This window comes from Bubalus bubalis, chromosome 16, assembly GCF_019923935.1.
Source record: "Bubalus bubalis isolate 160015118507 breed Murrah chromosome 16, NDDB_SH_1, whole genome shotgun sequence".
In the NCBI taxonomy this organism is placed as follows: Eukaryota; Metazoa; Chordata; class Mammalia; order Artiodactyla; family Bovidae; genus Bubalus; species Bubalus bubalis.
In genome coordinates, this window is record NC_059172.1 from 8091256 (window position 1) to 8103735 (window position 12480).

The 12480-nt window shown below is 40.1% G+C and overlaps 1 protein-coding gene across 4 annotated transcripts in view; it reads left to right on the forward strand.

The window, feature by feature from the left end:
- Positions 1–12480, forward strand: part of CKAP5 (cytoskeleton associated protein 5) — a 103042-nt gene that overhangs the window by 23610 nt on the left and 66952 nt on the right. Inside the window, exon 1 of one of the 4 annotated variants that reach the window (XM_025266109.2) lies at positions 936–959. The exons of the other annotated variants lie outside the window; for them this stretch is intronic. The gene's annotated coding sequence lies outside the window, so the exon portion shown is untranslated. Of the gene's footprint in view, positions 1–935; positions 960–12480 lie in introns of those variants that run through there. 4 annotated transcript variants of the gene reach the window in all.

Genomic DNA, 12480 nt, shown 5'->3' on the forward strand with positions numbered 1-12480 from the left:
GAGAGATCAGAGACCATTACTTAACTCCCTGAGATTTTAGTCCAGTTTCTACTACAATTTTCTCAAGAATTCTTCATATTACATGGGCTTCCCTGGTGGCTCAGATGGTAAAGAATCCACCTGCAATACAAGAGTCCCAGGTTTGATCACTTGGTTTGGGAAGATCCCCTGGAGGGGGGCATGGCAACCAATTACAGTATTCTTGCCTGAGAATCTCATGGACAGAGGAGCCTGGTGGACTACAATCCATGGGGTCGCAGAGGGGGACACGACTGAAGCGACTTGGCATGCACACACATCCATCTTCTGTCGTTGTCTAGGATTCCTCGTTGTATGGAAGAGAAGGAAGTCAGTGAAAGGGTGAGGTGAAGCAGTGCAGGCTCTCAGAATTCTTTTCTGTGCCTTTGAGTTGCATTTGAAAAATGCTAACTGCTCGAGTTAATAAGCAGTTAGTGGAATAAGCCACTAACATAATGGGGGCTATATATTTACCCTGAAGCTTTGTTTCTTGCCGCAATTTTTTTCACCTCTGAAGGAGGCGTTAAGATTGTGATAGTAAGAACAGGTCACCTCCTTTGTTTCTGGAACATTGTCTGTGTTGCCACACACAAAAGAAGAGGTCCACACCTAACCGAAGTAGAGGGTTCCTAGTTGGCCCTTCACATTAGCGTCTTGCCTTGAAAGCCCTGTGGGATGGAAGGAGCGCCCGCCCAGTGCTGCAGACCTCTGAGCACAGGCGTGTGCGGCCCCTTTAAGCTGTCAGTGTGTGCCGGGCGGGGGCCGGGGCCGGGCCGGGGTGGGGCGGGCACTCTGACACAGCGCTCTGGGCCCCGCCCCCGAGGAGGCGTTTCCCAGCGGCCCTCCGCACCAATGCTGCCACCGCCCCCGCCCGCCCGGTATTCCTGCTGATTCCACGCCGCCTCGAACCGTAGGGCTGCGACCTCTCCCTGCTGGGGAGCGTAAGTGTCAAACTGCGGGCGAGGGTCAAGCATCCCGCGCCCATGCCGGAAGTCCTGGTGGACTGTACAGGGGACTTTCCTGGCCTATCAGAGGCTAAGGCGGCGAAAGAGCGTAAACAATGCCGGCTGCAGTGAGCTAAAGCCTGGGGCATCTGCTCTGCTTCTGGGTGGTGACGGCGGCTCTAGGGTGCTGGTTTGGATATGCAGTGGTTGAGCTGTGCCCACAGCCTAGCTTTGCCCCAGTCTGGTTCCTGCTTGAAATGAGAGGATTGCTTTTGCCCAGTATAATCCCGCTGAGCTAGATGGGTGGAGCTGGAATCTAGGGTCCTGGGGCCTTGGGTCCTTAGCCTGGGATTTGGAGACCTGGCAAACTCTGAGATGAGTAAGGATTGGATTTTCAGCTATCTTGGTACAACTGAGCGGTAACTCTCAAAGTTGACCTAATTCACAGCCAGGTTTAGCTTTCTGTCTCCCCAGAGGCCTGTGTTGCTATTGAATCCCCCACTTTTGGAGACACTGACAGTGATCATCTATTGAGGAGAGTCCAGTTAACCTTTCCCACTGATATGAATAGCAGAATGAACGAGTCAGCTCTTTTGCCCCTCTCTGAAGGAGTTGGTGGGAGGCCACCATCTCAGGACTAGTACAGCAAGCCCACCCAAGTTTGTTGAGATAACCTGCTAGAGGAGCAGTTCCCATTTCCGGCCCCATATGCAAAATACTCCAATAAGAGGGTAACACTTGTCCTTGTTAATGAGAATTACCTGGAGGCAGTGCAGTTTTTTTTAAGTTAGAGGGGAAGTTTTGTCATTTTTGTTACTGGCTACTTAAGTGATGAGATTTTGTCTGGCTTGGCCAAGTAATACATTTTTAAATTTTCTATGACAGTTACATAATTGTTATACTTCTTTAATCCAGTTGTCCTTCTTAGACGGTTTGAGTAAAGATTTCTGGGCATGTATGTGTATTTTGTCTTATCCTTGTTTTATAATTTCCTTTTTTTTTTTTTTTTAAGCAAGTTCACATCATTCTTTATTAATCGTTCAGAGGGGTTTCTTTTTGAGTGCGGGGAATTTTTCCTCAGACTCATTCTATGCTTCTGCATTAACATTTCCTTAGACAGAAGTCAGGAGTCCAGGAATGGTAATCAGATCCAGATCTCTTGTATCGTGATAGTGAAGAGCTTTTGTAGGTCAAGAGCTACATAAGATAGTTTGGGAGCTAGCCATAAGATAGTTTCACTGCCGTACCTTCTGCCCAAGTCGGAAGCTAAAACAGTATGTTTAGTAGCTGTATAAATGTTCTTATTAGCTGTCATAGTGCAGGAATTTAAAGTAAAAGGACACTCACTATACATGGACCCTTGAGTGATGGGGAAGAATGGTGGACTGAAAAATAGGAGATACAGGTTCTGCCCCAGGTCTAACCTTACTGGTATTACTGATGACTTTCTCAGTGCCTTGCTTTTAGCTGGTTCATGAAAGAGAAAATGCATAGACTCCTGGGGTCTGTATACTAATGATAGTACATAAAGCACATTTAATGTTTAATTGGACACTAAACTGAAATCTGTTCTAAGTTCAGAGTTTATTCTAAGTTGTGGCCTTATGTGTGACTTTGAAAACATTTCCTAACCTCTGGTCTAAAAATAAATAATTACATATAAACGTTCTTCAGCAATAGTGTGAACTATATGGTATTTGAGCTCTTTAGAAGAGATTTTTAGATACAACAGTGGTATTAAAATTACATTGTTTCTGTAGAACAGATTTAGTTTGCCTCTGTTTTAGACTAGGGTAAAAACAGTGTGCTGAGTAATTTGAGGTTTCTGAGTATTTGTAGTATGAACTAGCTTGATTGAGCCATAATGATAATGAACTTGAAATTTCTGAGTATTTGTAGTATGGACTAACTTGAATGAACCATAGCAAACATATATAGGTCAAATTAATTTTATTAACGCTTCTTTTTGTTGGCGGTGTTATGCACTCTTAAAACATCAAACCTTGCTATGAAATGAAGACTTGGTTTCCTGTTTATAAAATCCAGAGCCCTCTGTTCATTCCTGGTACCACATTTCCACCCACGTGAATTTCAAATCTAAAACCAAACTCATCATATTCTTAACCTCTCCTCTACTCCCCCTAAACAAACAACTCTCAGAACTTTATTCTGACATTTTTCTGTCATTAGCACCACTGTTCTCCGAGTCATGTAGACTGGAGCCTCCTCCTAGACTTTTTTCCCTACTCCCACATCCTTAGTTGCTAAGGCTTGCTGATTCTGTTTCTTTAATGTAACTCCCTTCAGTTTTCTCTGCTCATCCTTTCCATTCCTAGGAGTTCTGGCTTCTATTTAACTTTGTCCTCGAGTACTGCAATAATTTCTTGTCAGGACTCTACTTTCTCTTCCTTCCAATTCATTCTACATAGATCTATCTTTCTAAAGTAGATAGGATCGTGTCATTGCTGCTTCAGGTCATCAGCATCCTCTGCTGTTTAGCTTCATATTCAGGATTATATATGATCTGGCCCCAGTCTATCTTTCTGATCTATGTTAAGTGGAGCCATTTAGTGTTCCCTAAACATGCTTAGTACTTTTCTACTTCCAAGACTTTGCGTTTCTCATTTTCTCAGCTTCAATATCTCCTCCACTCCTGGTTTTGTTTTTGTTTGTTTTTTGTTTATCTGCCTATAATTTATTACTGAGCTCAGATGTCATCCTTTCTATAAGATTTTTCACTGACCATGCCTTACTCACTGGCAGTTGATCCTATCTTTGATCTCCCTAACCCTTATTTGTCTCTTGCTTAGGGCACTTTCCATATATACTACATTTTGTATTATGGTTGTTTGGAATTGTGTTTTGTTTTTTGTTTTTTGTTTTTACTTTTTATTTTATACTAGAGTATAGCCAATTAACAGTGTTGTGCTAGTTTCAAGTGGATATGGTTATTTGTTTAGGTATCTACTTTTACTCCTGTGAACTCATTGAACCATCATGGTTTGCCCAGAGGGAAATTGATTGAGTGAATACTTAAGGTAAAATTGGAGTATTAGATCCTGTTATTAGAAAGGAGTCTAACCATTATAGCCAGGCCATGCAAGTGTAAAATGATTGGCAGCTTTTACAAATCACTCTTATCTCCCAAGGACTTCTTTTTAAGTAAACTTTGTTAGTTTTGTTGTTGTTGTTGTTATTGTTTTAACAGTTTTAGTAAGATATATAATTTATATACCTTTTACCCATTTTTAAAGTGTACAATTCAGTGACTTTCAGTATATTCATAAATTTATGCAACCATCAACACAATTTTAGAACATTTTTCATTACCCCAAAAAGAAACCCCACCCTCCTTCACACTTTTCTAATATTCCCAAACGCTCTAGTTGTAGGTAACCACTCATCCAATTTCTGTCTCTGTAGATTTGCCTGTTCCGAACATTTCATATAAATTTACCATCTTAAGCATTTTTAAATATACAATTCAATGGCATTAAATGCATTTGTAATGTTGTGTAGCCCCTACCATCCATCTCCATAATTCTTCTCCTTGTAGAACTTAAACTTTATACCCATTAACAGTAACTCCTCATTCCCCTCTCCTTGCATCTGCTGGCAACAATCATTCTACCTTCTATCTCTCTTTATGATTTTGGCTACTCTAAAAAGAGCAGAGGCATTACTTTGCTGATGAAGGTCGTGTAGTCAAAGCTGTGGTTTTTCCAGTAGTCATGTATGGATGTGAGAGTTGGACCACAAAGAAGGCTGAGTGCTGACAAATTGATGCTTTTAAACTGTGGTGTTGGAGAAGACTCTTGAGAGTCCCTTGGACTGCAAGGAGGTCCAACCAGTCCATCCTAAAGGAAATCAGTCCTGAATATTCATTGAAAGGACTGATACTGAAGCTGAAGCTCCAATACTTTGGCCACCTTATGCGAAGAGCTGACTCACTGAAAAGACCCTGATGCTGGGAAAGATTGAAGGCAGGAGGAGAAGGGGACGACAGAGGATGAGATGGTTGGATGGCATCACTGACTCAGTGGACATGAGTTTGACAAAGCTCCAGGAGTTGGTGAAGGACAGGGAAGCCTGGTGTGTCCATGGGCTCACAAAGAGTCGGACATGACTGAGTAACTGAACAACAACAGTAAGTGCTTCATATAGGTGGAATCACACAGTGTTTGTTTCTTTGTGGCTGGCTTATTTCAGTTAACAGTATCTTCAAGGTTCACCCAGGTTATAGGCTTGTGTCAGAATTCCTTTCCTTTTTAAAGCTGAATGATACTGTGTTGTGTGTACATACCACATTTTGCTTAGCCGTTCATCCATTGATGGTCACGTGGGTTGCTTCCGTGTTTTAACTGTGAATAATGCTGCTATGAACATGGGTGTACAGATACCTCTTTGTACTTGCTAAGTCGCTTGAGTTGTGTCCAACTCTGCAACCCCATGGACTGTAGTCCTCCAGGCTCCTCTGTCTGTCGGATTCCAGGCAAAGATACTAGAGTGGGTTGCCATTTCCTTCTCCAGGAAATCTTCCCGACGCAGGGATCAAACTCGCATCTCTTATGTCTCCTGCATTGTCAGGCATGTTCTTTACCACTAGTGCCACCTGGGAAACCCAGACCCTGCTTTCAATATACCCAGAAATGGAATTGCTGGATCATATGGCCATACTATTTTTAATTTTTGGAGGAACTGCCATACTGTTTTCCACAGTAGCTGTACCATCTTACATTCTCACCAACGGTGTTAAAGGGCTCCAGTTTCTCCATATCCTTGCCATCTTTTGCTGTTTTCTGGATTTTTGACAGTAGCTGTCCTAATAGGTATGAAGTGGTATCTCGTAGTTTTGATTTGCATTCCCCTAATGTTCAAGGCTATGGTTTTTCCAGTGGTCATGTATGGATGTGAGAGTTGAACTGTGAAGAAAGCTGACTGCTGAAGAATTGATGCTTTTGAACTGTGGTGTTGGAGAAGACTCTTGAGAGTCCCTTGGACTGCAAGGAGATACAGCCAGTCCATTCTGAAGGAGATCAGCCCTGGGATTTCTTTGGAAGGAATGATGCTGAAGCTGAAACTCCAGTACTTTGGCCACCTCATGCGAAGAGTTGACTCACTGGAAAAGACTCTGATGCTGGGGGGGATTGGGGGCAGGAGGAGAAGGGGACGACAGAGGATGAGATGGCTGGACGGCATCACTGACTCGATGGACGTGAGTCTGAGTGAACTCCGGGAGGTGGTGATGGACAGGGAGGCCTGGTGTGCTGCGATTCATGGGGTCGCAAAGAGTCGGACACGACTGAGCGACTGAACTGAACTGAATGTTCAGTAGTATTGAACTTCTTTTCGTGTGCTTATTAGCCTTTTGTCTGTCTTCTTTGGATAGGTGTCTAATCAAGTTCTTTGCCCACTTTTTAATCATGTTGTTTTCCTGTTAGGAATTCTTTATAGTACCTCATTTTTATCATTGAATCATATTCTATTCTATGGATTTACCACGTTTTATTTATCTGTTTATCAGTGGATGGAGATTCGGGTGGTTTCCACTCTTAGCTATTATGAAGGTTAATTTGGTTTTAGTTTGCTGTGTGTTTTGAAAATAGCACTACGTTTCTCAGAAGAGATCATTCAGGCCTTTAGATTGTGCAACTTTTCGTGAAATTATTGGTTTATTTTATACATATTTCATTTTATGAACTCTGAGGGTCCTCTGCATTACTTCCTGAATATGTTCTGAATGTTCCTAAGGCCTGTCTGATAATGGTTAGTTAAAATGTGCAGATAGAGGCAAAGTTTAACTTTAAAACAAATGGCCACTTTAAAGACCTTTTTCCTACCCTCCCACAAATATTCTAGAATTGTAGTTATAAATTTAAAATTAGTATGAACTGTAGATAATAGTCTACTACTCTTGGGTTTTTAACCAATTTCAAGGAAAGATTTTCTTTTTCAACTGGTAGAGTCAATACTCAGTGGAATAAGTATTGTGAATAACCCCAAATTATAATTAAAACTGTAGTTATTTCTTATGCAAAGACAAGTGAACAGTATCTGAGACCCAGCTAGATAGTTAGCTTGATTATTTGGCAGCTGCTGATTGGGGATGATTCCCCCTTACCAACTAACTGTATTTTAAATTTCTCTAAATTACCTTAAGTCCTTTGGAGGCAAATAAACTTGTCTTTCACATATACTACTATTTGCTGTTTATATTTTTATTGAGTTAGGTAAGCACCAAAATTACTCTTATTATTTATACTGTATGAATAGATATATGGTGAAGATTTCACTGTAGATCACATAGAAACCATGTGTAGGTAAGTTCCTGGAAAATTCACCAAACTAAGAATCAAGAAGTCTCCTCTAGACCATTCTCCTCCACCCAGGTGACCTTTGGTGGGACACTGAACCTCTTTTCCCCCCATGTATAGAAAGAGGATAAAGATGCTTTATTTATTTATTTGAGCCTCATGAAAAGAGAGATTAATGAGACAAAAAGCTTTTGCTCAAGAGAATCTTATGGTTGAGTAAGAAAGAGTTACCTAAGAATAATATTTAAAAAAGAAAGAAAATAAACCTGAAAAAAGAGGATAATGATGCTCTATTTATTTATTTGAACCTTGTGAGGATAGAGAATAAGACAAAAAGCTTTTGCTCAAGAGCATCTTACAGTTTAGTAAGAAAGAGCCACATAACTAAAAATAATATAAAAAAAGAAAATAAACCCAAATGAGGTAGTATACTTGCATTTACATTATGAAATACATAGAAGATGAATGATTATAAAAATACCTGTAAAAGATAAAGTGCCTCTTAAGTATTGGATGGGTGTTAGCTGTTATTTAACAAGGGACTTGCAGATGAGTGTAAGCAGTGCCCTAGAGTCTTCGATCATAGAATTTGAAAGGTTGTAGACTAACAGATTTTAACCTGTGTTAGAATTCAGGGACTCTGTACATTTATATGGAAAAATAATTACCTCTTATTTTCACTAACGTTTTAACTGAAATTTTGACATTTTCTTCAGTTAATAATGTAGACAATAAACTGCAGTAATATTAGAAGAACATACACTTCTGTCACCAATAGAAATCATATCTGTAGTCATATATAAAAATATTCATCATAACTTCAGAATTACAGTAGTTATTAAATATGCTGCTGTATTTTGTTTAATGTATTAATGTAGAAACCCATATACTCACATTTCAAAATGCTTTGATATTAATACTATATTTCAGCATGACAGATTTAATATAATCATGTATCTTATGCATTAAGCAATATTCTAAGGTGCTTGTTCAGTTCAGTTCAGTCGCTCAGTCATATCCAACTCTTCGCGACCCCATGAATCGCAGCACGCCAGGCCTCCCTGTCCATCACAAACTCCCGTAGTTCACTCAGACTCACGTCCATCAAGTCGGTGATGCCATCCAGCCATCTCATCCTCTGTCGTCCCCTTCTCCTCCTGCCCTCAACCCCTCCCAGCATCAGAGTCTTTTCCAATGAGTCAACTCTTCGCATGAGGTGGCCAAAGTACTGGAGTTTCAGCTTCAGCATCATTCCTTCCAAAGAAATCCCAGGGCTGATCTCCTTCAGAATGGACTGGCTGTATCTCCTTGCAGTCCAAGGGACTCTCAAGAGTCTTCTCCAACACCACAGTTCAAAAGCATCAATTCTTCGGCGCTCAGCCTTCTTCACAGTCCAACTCTCACATCCATACATGACCACAGGAAAAACCATAGCCTTAACTAGATGGACCTTTGTTGGCAAAGTAATGTCTCTGCTTTTGAATATGCTATCTAAGTTGGTCATAACTTTCCTTCCAAGGAGTAAGCGTCTTTTAATTTCATGGCTGCAGTCACCATCTGCAGTGATTTTGGAGCCCAGAAAAATAAAGTCTGACACTGTTTCCACTGTTTCCCCATCTATTTGCCATGAAGTGATGAGACCGGATGCCATGATCTTCGTTTTCTGAATGTTGAGCTTTAAGCCAACTTTTTCACTCTCCTCTTTCACTTTCATCAAGAGGCTTTTGAGTTCCTCTTCACTTTCTGCCATAAGGGTGGTGTCATCTGCATATCTGAGGTTATTGATATTCCTTCCGGCAATCTTGATTCCAGCTTGTGTTTCTTCCAGTCCAGCGTTTCTCATGATGTACTCTGCATATAAGTTAAATAAGCAGGGTGATAATATACAGCCTTGACGTACTCCGTTTCCTATTTGGAACCAGTCTGTTGTTCCATGTCCAGTTCTAACTGTTGGTTCCTGACCTGCATACAGATTTCTCAAGAGGCAGGTCAGGTGGTCTGGTATTCCCATCTCTTGAAGAATTTTCCACAGTTTATTGTGATCCACACAGTTAAAGGCTTTGGCATAGTCAATAAAGCAGAAATAGATGTTTTTCTGGAACTCTCTTTCTTTTTCCATGATCCACCGGATATTGGCAATTTGATCTCTGGTTCCTTTGCCTTTTCTAAAACCAGCTTGAACATCAGAAAGTTCACGGTTCACGTATTGGTGAAGCCTGGCTTGGAGAATTTTGAGCATTACTTTACTAGCATGTGAGATGAGTGCAATTGTGTGGTAGTTTGAGCATTCTTTGGCATTGCCTTTCTTTGGGATTGGAATGAAAACTGACCTTTTCCAGTCCTGTGGCCACTGCTGAGTTTTCCAAATTTGCTGGCATATTGAGTGCAGCACTTTCACAGCGTCATCTTTCAGGATTTGGAATAGCTCAACTGGAATTCCATCACCTCCACTAGCTTTGTTCGTAGTGATGCTTTCTAAGGCCCACTTGACTTCACGTGCTTGTAGACTTGCTCTTTTAATGCTATACAATTCCAAAATAAAGTCAACTGTAATTTAGAAATGAGATAAATATTTTCAAATTTGCAATGCCAGATACTGATAATGATAGTAAATTTGCTAGCATTTATTGAGCCAAGCTCCTAGGGTAACAGCTTTACGTGTACTGACTCATTTAATCCACACAGTCCTCTGAGGTGTGTCCTGTTATTCCCACTTCACACACAAGCATGCCGAGGCAGTGTACATTTGGGTAAGTAACTTACCTAAGGTCTCGACCTTAAGTTACTGGTGATTTTGAAGATACAGAATTCCTTTTCTTTTTTTTTTTTATTTAGATTTGCAGGTAGAAATTGAAAGTAACAAAGTTTCCCTCAAGTAACAAAAACTCAAATTTGATAAGGCTGTTCACCGCATTTTGGATTATTGTGTGTCCCCCCCGCCCCAGCAGGCATTAACTGAACATTTTATGTATCCGGCACTATACATGGTGGACTAAGGTCCTATGGATTCTGGTTTCTACACCTGAAACATCTAAACTCTAACCTGGGGCTCTTCTCACTGCACTCTTCCTCAGTACTCTTCATCGCCCCCTTGTGTGTGTTACTCAGTCGTGTCCAACTCTGCGATCCCATGGACTGTAGCCTGCCAGGCTCCTCTGTCCATGGAATTCTCCAGGCCAGAATACTGGAGTGTGTAGCCATTCCCTTCTCCAGGGGATCTTCCAGACCCAGGGGTCAAACCCAGGTCTCCCACATTATAGCAGATTCTTTACCATTTGAGCCACACAGATAACTCCTAACTAAATTTTTATCTCCAGACCAGTTCTCTCTCTTGAGCACCAGGCTTGAATCTCCAACTGCTTTCCACATCTGCCCTTGTCTAATGAACATCTCAAACACAGCTTGTCCAAAGCTTCATCTTTATCCTGATCTTAGACTCCTACAGTCACTCAATAAAGAGAGTCCTTGACATTCTTTATGTCTCTAAAATCCATTCCCTTTTCTTTACCTGCATTGCTGCTGTTCTTAGTTCCAAGTTATCATCATCCTTCATTTAGGTTAGTTTTCTGATTTTCCTCCATTGTTACTGCCTTCTAAGACATTCTTTATATTGCTTTTTTATTTACATTATATAGTTTGAAAAATGAGAATTTGATACCTCATGAAATTTTCCTGTTTATAGTCCTTCAATCAAAGTCTCCTGCCTTTGGAATAAAGTCCAAATTTCTTAACATCACTTAGAAGCCCTTCCAGGTCTGATCTAGACTGCCTTCTAGCCTTACTCTCTGTCTTCCCTTACTTTCTTGTTGTGTTTTATACATTAGCCTCACTCAGCGTTGTTCAGTTCCTCAGGCCACCGTAATAAAAGAAGTTAGAATAGATGTGATGGCAGTTTCTAAACACTTATCTCTGTTTTTATACTTATCTTGGAATGATAAAGTTTTGTACCAGCACAAGTCTTTCGACCACAATTTTAGTAGATTTAAACTATAGTATACCACATGGGTGAATTTTACAAATGAAACATTGAATGAAAAAGGCAAGTTATACAACAGTATAACATTTTCTGAGGCTCACAAGCAAGCAGAGTTAATTTTGTTTAGGAATATGTGACTGACCACAGCATAGAACCATGCAAACTTCAGGAAAGTACTTCTTTGGGAAGAAGGGTGGGGGTAGGAAAGAGTTGCACTGGTGCAATAATACTGATAGAGTGCTGATTTTTAATTTGGATGGTAGGTCAGTGTGTCAATTTTACTGTAATGCCTCCTAACACGTATATTGTATATTTTCTTAGATATGTAAAAAATTAAATTCTAAAATTAATTTTAAAATTAATTATGGAGAAAAATTAGTGAAGTCCTTTTTTTCTTAGTATATTAATCTGGGAAAAGATAAAGACAGAGCAAGAGTCTTCAGTGTCACATGAATACACATAAATGCCATATCTATTATTTCAGTGCCTGGGAAAGTTTTGGTACGAACCAAGCCTTTCCTTTGAATGGAAAGCAACAAAATCATAAACCAGTAGTTTTTTTAAACTGAGGCTACGAAGTGGTAGAAGCCATTTCAGAAAACATAGCACAATGACGACAGTATTTTATATGGTACAGTTAGGTTGGGCCACCTTCTTCTTCCTGTTTCAAAAAGAAACCAACAAGAAAAAAAAAGTATGCAGTGAATTGATAGAATACCAACAATTGAATGTTGTTCACATTCTCTTGGTTGGAAAACGCTGTAAAAGCTCTCATTGACTGGTTCTCTTTGAAAATCAGTCAGATAGGAAAGATTGCTTTTGCAGCTCAAATTTGTGCCAAGAAGATAACGTTAGAGGTTTTTAACCCACGGTTGCATGTTAGAATCACCTGGGAACTTAAAAAAAATTTTTTTATTGATGTGAAATTAAATTTTTTTATTGATGTGAAATTAAATTTTTTTATTGATGTGAAATTCGTGTAACATAAAATCAACCATTTTAAGTGAACAGTTCAGTGGTATTTTACACATTCACAATGTTGTGCAACCACCATCTCTGTCTAGTCAAACAGGAACGTTTCCATCACATCACAGTAAAACTACTTATCCATTAAGCAGTTTCTCCCCATTCTTCCTCTCTCTGCAACCCCGGGCAACCACTAATCTGAATCTGTCTCTATGGATTGATACATTCTGGATATTTCCTATGCATGGAATCGTGTGACATC